This window comes from Anabas testudineus, chromosome 1, assembly GCF_900324465.2.
Source record: "Anabas testudineus chromosome 1, fAnaTes1.2, whole genome shotgun sequence".
Lineage (NCBI taxonomy): Eukaryota > Metazoa > Chordata > Actinopteri > Anabantiformes > Anabantidae > Anabas > Anabas testudineus.
Window position 1 is genome coordinate 12,324,904 of NC_046610.1, and position 7,803 is coordinate 12,332,706.

Here is a 7,803-nt window from a genome sequence, read left to right on the forward strand (position 1 = left end):
TTTTGGATAAAAAGAAACTAAAGTCCAGCATTGGTGACGGCTAGTTTATAATGCATTTGTAATAATAAGGATATCAAAGTTGTAATAGCAAACATGTGAGTAGACAGTGGCATGCTAGACACACAACAGATGCTGAACACTGCTAGATTTCAGCTGGAGTCATATTTTTATCAACATGATCAATTAATGTCAAATATTCACTCTTATTTTGTTTTAGTTTCTTTCAAAAATGCATTATTTCTATAAAAAAAATATTAAGGCAAAGTAAACTGTCCTTTTTCATGCATTTGTACTGTAGCTTGTAAAACAGGAGACGTGGATCTATGATACAGTTTAAATTATGACTTCAGGGCGGAGGAATCATCCTGTGCCAGTGACAGACACACACCCAATCAATGCAATCAAAATGATTCACAAAGAATGTGAGTGGGTGTCGAGCTCGGGACATCTGAGATGAATGGAATTTAAGGTGCCGAGAAGAAGGGTGTGAAAAATGAAAACATGAGAATGTGAGATGGAGAGAGATGGAGATAAGGGGCGCAGATGACAATCACGTCTACGGTTTGCAGAGGAGAGATAAAGAAGTGGGACTGGTTGAGAGGCACATTAATGATCTGTCGTGAACCCCCTGTGATTCTGTCTGTCGGCTCCTGATGATAAACTTGGCACGGACGTGCAATGAACACAACACCTCACTCCGGCGCTTGTATGCGACGAAGGGCTTGTACAGACAGACACTGCAGATCTGCTCCAGCGGTTGCTGTTTAGTGCCACGTAGGCCTCGATGGCCGGTAATGGGAACAGACGTGAAAACCAGCCAGTCCTCTCAATTACACTTGACTGTTTAATGTGGCTCCGCCAAACGAGCTGCAGTTCCATCTCCCACCGGGTTGAACAAAACCCGCCATGACTGAGCGGTGATTACCTGTCTGTCACACAGTCTGTGTGCAATGTGATACATGATGATTACAACATGTTAAGCTCTACACAGACAGGAATTCTCATGCCCACACGTGATCACAGCTGTGGAATTCATTAAATAATGCACGACATTCATAGAATCTGTCTGTGCTACATGGACATTTTATAGTACAGCAAAAGTTTATATATGGAAATATATGCAGCACACGCAGGCTTTGTGTATCAGTGTCCTGTATATCAAAGTAAACACTCACATAAACACACACACACACACACACACACACACACATCTATTCCACCCTCTTAAACATTCACATTGCACACATGAGCAAAGCAACATACTGTATCTGCACTTTCCATAGTGTCGGTTTTCACTCTGCCTTGAAGAACCGCTCTCATCTTCAGTGAGCACAACTCCCATCAGAGTAAATAAACACGCGCACACACACACACACACACACACGCACACGCTGAACACATGCGCGTTTCACTGCACACGTCACTGAGCAGCACTTTGTGTTTGCAACTCTCCTCCCTAAGTGGCCAATTGCTGTCAATCACCAAGCGAACACAGGCAATTTTAGATCCTAATCACGCTAATTGAGGTAATGAAATGGAGGACCAGGTGGACTGGGCTAAAACAAACACAAGCAAACGCTGTTGATGATGGGGAGCGGGCTGCACTGGAGGGCTGTGATGCAAGAGATGAGCGGGGGCCCGACCGGAGCGTCACGGGTTAAACATTAAATGGGAATTCTAAATATATTTCACAAGAGCCATTGGAGGCGTTGAAATCCTGTCATACAAACAAGACACAATCACACACAGACAAATACGAAGCACTCATGGAGATAGTTTATCCACCAAGGATTCAGGATTCAGTTGTTTTTTTAAAAATAAGTAACATAGTCGTGCTGATAATAATAATAATAATGCAGAACTGCTCAGAGTGGACCACAGTCTGTACCTACTGTGGAAACTGAAGAAAGTATGTGGAAAGTATTTTATGTTGTTCACACTTTGTTCTTTGGCACATGCTTCAAAATAACTTGAAATGTGAAATCTGTGGAGTGGGGTTTAAGATACTTTTGCAGTTAACAAACATGTGAGTAGGCAGTGGCAGTTGTTTTCATATTATCTATCCATTCGACTCGTGTCCAGTCAGAGGACGATCAGTCCCAGAAAGCCAGACCAGCCTGTGTCTGATCCATAAACAATGCAATCTGCTCTGGCACTCCATCTTATCTTCACCTATCCTAACACCTCTCCACCACTTCCTGAACGTCCAGCACCTCCCCACCCACCCCCTGTTGCACTGATTTTGTGTCACGGCTCTGAAATGAGACTGTCGCCTTCGGTATTGGTCCAGACACAGGAACAGAGAGTGAGAATGAAATATTTTTCGCATTCACTGTCATCTTTTCCTGTCTGCTCATTTGTGAATATCACTTGTGTTGCTTTGTGCATCGTCTCCGTCCTTGTCTTTGTGGAGATGAACCTGATTATCACATAGTGTTGATCTAATCATACTGTATATTAAATACACAGTATGAGCAGACGAAGCAATCACACATCCAGTTAGCATGCATGTCAGGTTCAAATTCAATTAAACTCTGTCTTATTTTTCTCATATACAAAAATCATATGACGGACGTTATTCAGTGTCTCTGAGGACAAAATGTCTTGGCTCATCTCGTTTGTGACGTTAGAAACAGATCACGGATATAAGTTTGAGGACATTAACAGAGGTTAAAATTCGAATTTTTATTACATTAAAGTGTTTGAAAACTTACAACTATTTTCAAACTTTTGTTATTAAAACTTATGTTTTACACAACACAGTAAAAATATAAAATTCACTAAATAGCTCGAAAGCTAAATACTTCAACAAGGCCAATAGCATTTCTATGTATAAAAGTGACAGTTTCATTAGAAACTGTGATCTAGTGCCTGAAAAAATGTTTGACCTCTCTGCAAAAGTATGCACTTTTAAACCAAATAATTTAAAATTTGTTACATGCAATTTTCACATAAACCATAAAAACTAGTTTGGATAAAGGTAAAGTGTATTTTTTAGATTTTACAAAAGCATTTGAGCTATCTGAACCATGAAACACTCGAAATTAATGAAACAGCAACTTTTTTGTAGCAGGCTTTGAGCTGGTTAATATCAGGCGAGATTTATTTTTGCAGTCTTTGCTTGTCCATACTGTAATTAAATGATCTAATCTTTCAAGTGTGTGTGGAAACGTAAGCAGCACAAACTGCAGAGGCTGCAGAGCTGTTAACTGTTAGTCAGCTGCTCGGCGTCGTTCTGTGGCTGCAGGATAACTGCTTAACACTGAAGTATTAGTCTGTAATTATAGAATATTTCATTTGAGTTGGATTAAATTAGCATTCATACCGTATAAATGCGTTATATCTCTCTCTGTCTCGTTCAGTACACACAACCACAACCAAGTGGAAGACTGCTGACTTGATAGTTGTCCAGAAGATGATCACTGACACCCCACACCATGAGGGGAAGCCACAGGAGGCCTTAGCTGAAAGGGCTGACTGTTTGCAAAGTGTATTGAAGCATTTTTATGGGAGGTTGATGAACAATGAAAGGAAAAAGTGTTGTTGGAAAAAAAACACAAGCAGCCTTAAGAAGAAAACTCGATTCAGGAAGTCGGGGGAAGAGTGAAGCTGGAGTCATTGCATCATGAACCACCACTCAGAGAGCCGTCTTCAGAGCATCAGTCCACCGCAGAATCAGAAACAACATCAGAGCGTCTAACCTGGACCAAGGAGAAAAAGAACTGGACTGCTGCTCAGTGATCCAAAGTTCAAAGCTCTCTTCAAATCAAAGTGAATTTTTTCATTTCATTTGGAAATCAAGGTTACAGATTACACAGAATCCCAGTGGCTTGAAGTCCAGTGTAAAGTTTCCACAGTCGGTGATGATTCGGGTGCCATCTCATCATGTCAACATATTAAAACACTTGATGCTGCTGTCTGCTGACAGGCTTTATGGAGAGGAAAGTTTCCTGCCCCCAGTGTCACAACTATCATTAGCTGGTTTGCTGATCATGATATCACTGTAGTTGGCTGAGAGCATAAATTAACATGGTTTTGAAAAGATGTATTTTTCTGTATTTTAAATGTATTTTGACTGGTCTTAAGAAACATGTTAATATTTAGAGCTACTAGAAACTATTAAATGAAAGCTGTAATCATCAATTTCAATAAATACTTACATAGAAGTCCCTATTAATTTGTATTGTACTGTCTATTGTAGAATAAGTTCCACTTTTTAATGTAATAACGAAGAAAATCCACATTTTTCACTTTGTTGAGGTGCATCTGTACGTACGTCTGCTGACCTGCTTATTTGGTATCTGCACGGCCTCTATAAAATATATCCAAATACATGACTAAATAAACTGTAACAAGCGACATGGGCACAAATATTTATTCAAAACAAATGTAGGTTGGCCATCTGTTGGTTCGTACAGCAAAACATCGCCTACTCAAAATCCAGATATTACATTTTATAGAGCAGGGATTCAAATGTGCTCTACAAGACTACACCACACTACACCTCTACAAATAACCCATATCTGATTCCAGTTGTTGAGATTAATTAAACATTGCAAAGAAAATAAGTTGACACTTCACTACAAATTATTATTACAAAAAAATACACAAGCTTACCTTCTCCAGCCCGCAAAAAAATAGAAAATTGGACTTGTTTGATCTGATTGTTCTGCTTGTTTGTCTTGGATGAGAGGTGCACAAGAGATGTATTTGTATGAAGCCTTAGCTCACCTGAGGATTATATGATGACAGGTGATTATCCAGCTAAATATGGCTGGATTAGAGATGTAACTGGCCGCCTCTGTCCTCAACAACCGAGCAGGCAGTGATCCTGTCTTATTGCAACAGAGGCAGCTGACTCAACTGATACTTTATTTCCATCTATTTTGGTTTGATTGACTTTACAGTAGGTTGCAGGTGCAAAATCATTCCACATTTGCAATACTGTTCAAACCTGTTATATTTATCACAACAAGTACTGACAAATGCATTGTCAGTTCATTTCCCAAAACTTTTGACAAGGATAAAAACACATTTCTGCGTTTCTAAAATAAATAATATAGCATAAACCATGTTGGAATTCAATATTTCCATCCACAGTCCTCAAATACTAGGTCTGGCCAGTTACTTGATGAGCATTTGTGCTATTCCCTCATTAGTTCATTAACAAATAAGCAGATAAAAGTCTAGATTTGGCATTTGCATTTGGAATTCTGTTAAACATCAATATGGAGTTCAAAGAGCTGTTGCTGCCAGTGAAGCATGTCACCATTAGACTGACAAATCCAAACACACGCCTCAGAGAGAGAGAGAGAGAGCAAAAACATTACATGACGAATGATCAAATAAATGAGTTGGGAGCTACCCAAGGCCTGGGATCTTACTTCTGCTGGAGGAATTTCACATCCACAGCCAGGTAACGAACAGGACAGAAACTAAAGCAGCAGGAAGATCACAGCTTACAAAAAAAAAAAAAAACAAAGTCAGCAAGACAAAGTAAACTGTGTGTCTGGGTTGAATTTGTACATGAATCTAGTCATGTACAGGATAAGAATAAAGACACAAGTTTCAAGTTAAGCAAAAAGTGTCTTTCTATTTACACAAAATTATACTAATAATAATAGAAGCAGACACAGAACAACATGGCCACTTTAGAGTGAACTTGCTAAATCAGCTGCCATATTACACTTTATTAATGTTATTTGGTGGATTAAAGCTTATATCATTGCGAACTGATGACTTTCAAACAGACTCTACAACAACTGCAGTAAAATGTGGAGCACATCCTCTAGTCGAAAATCTGTGAGATGAAGGTGACGTACGTAGTCAGGGAAGCTCGATGTTTTTTTGTGTGTGTGTGAAAATGAAACACTCGACCTGTAGATTTCCACGGGATGTAGAACGACGTCGCAGAAATTCAACTGTTTCCTTTCCACTTTGTCCTGTCCGTCCTTTCGTCGCAGAGCGTTTCCTCACTGAGAGTTCGCTGTGAGCGACTGCTGCTTGTTAGTTAAGTCAGGCAAAGGATTTAGAGGGATTTCAGGTTCCCAGGGGCCACTTCTTATTGAAAGCTACTCTGCTGTCAACTGTGTGCCAACTTGGCCCCGAACACGCTCAGTATTCCTGCTGAAAGGACACTCTACGTTTAACTTGTGAACAGGGTCGGAACGGTTTGTGGTATCAAGTGTACGTTATCTCGACAGGCCTCAGTGTGGACCCCCGACCAAAGTCACTTTGAACATGAAGAAGGCGAGGTGTACCTGCAAACTCGCCACTCTTCCTCTCCTTGACATTTTTCTTTTGTCTGCTGTGGCCAGTAGCTGAACTTTGTTTCACTTCACTGGACAAACCTCTTGCACGACCCGTACCTCTTGTAAATGTCACACCAGACTTTAAAATGCACAATGATGCAAAACTGGTTTTCCTGCCTGGTCATTTCAGTGAAAAATATGCTGAGCTCTTACAGAAGGATGACTGCTGCATTTACTTAAGCGCTTTTATTTTAAACAGGTTGATGATAGCCCAGTTTGAAGAGCAGAACCCTTATTGGAGGTTTTGTTTGCATGAGGAGACACAAGCTGAACATGTGGCGTAATCGTATTTTTCTGCTTTCTCGCTCTGTTTCTGTTTCTTTCACTTTGTGTTCTTTGCCCAGCGAGGTAGCGCTGCAGTGGGGAACTGTTAAGGAACCTATTCCCCTAAGCGTCCAGATCCTCTCCACGCTCAAATATGCTTAGTGCGTCCAACCAAAACCCTTATCTAGCGCTTTGCTTCTTTGAAGACGTGGAAAACTTATTTCACCTCTTGCCTTCACAGAAAAAGACAAGGGAGTGCAATAATGTTGCCACATTTCATGCACCAGTCAGCTCCCAATAGACTGCAGACCTTTGAATTGTTGACTTAGGTGGAAATCAAACTTCTGTAGCTGGCTTGAATTGGAAGGGGGCACTGGTGCAGTTTTAAGCGCTATGAAGCTGCAAGAACCATGAAAATGCTGCTTATGAGATAATAGACTGCATAGAAGTGACATTTCCAAGTTTGTCAAGACTTAACACATACATACTTTATGTCATATCACAAATAGCCATGCTCCATGGTGGATGGAAAATATTTTATATATCGTTCATCATAATTGCAAGGTTGGTATTTGGACCCCAAGATTTTCAGTGTCCTTGGGCAAGACACTGAACTACAAATCTCTTTGGTGATCAGTCCGGCACTTTGCACAGGAGCTCACGTCTATCAGTGTGTGAACAGGTGAAAAAGCTTGTAAAGCGCTTTAGTTAAAAGTGCTACACGGTACAAATGCAACCATTTACCAAATGCAGTTGCAGCTCATTTGTCAGAAAACAATTTCCTTAAAGTATAGTATGTACAACTGATTTGCAACAGCAAGAGTTTGAAAAGAAGATTCATTATACTTTGTATTATTGTGTTAAGGAACTCAAGTGTGTAAATAAAGTTATGATGGGTAAATAAAACACCACGCTAACAAACTGCATGCAAACATACAAATTAATTCAAAAATACAGTTTCCAGAAATTTAAATGTAATTTCCAGGACTCTAACTTGTTTCTCTTTGTGAAAAAGCCGGAGAACAAGGCTAGCGGAGTGGTCGCGTGGTTAATGATGTGTTCACTTATTGGTGACTGATAATGTCATATCAGGAACTAATTGCTTGCAGTGTTGCCTCATTAAGCACAGCGTGACGTCCTGCTTTAGGGCACCGGCGGCACACCTCGCCACAATCACCGCTATCTCAACACGTCCCCGTTTTTACTCCATCCACTGCTTCGCTGTTCA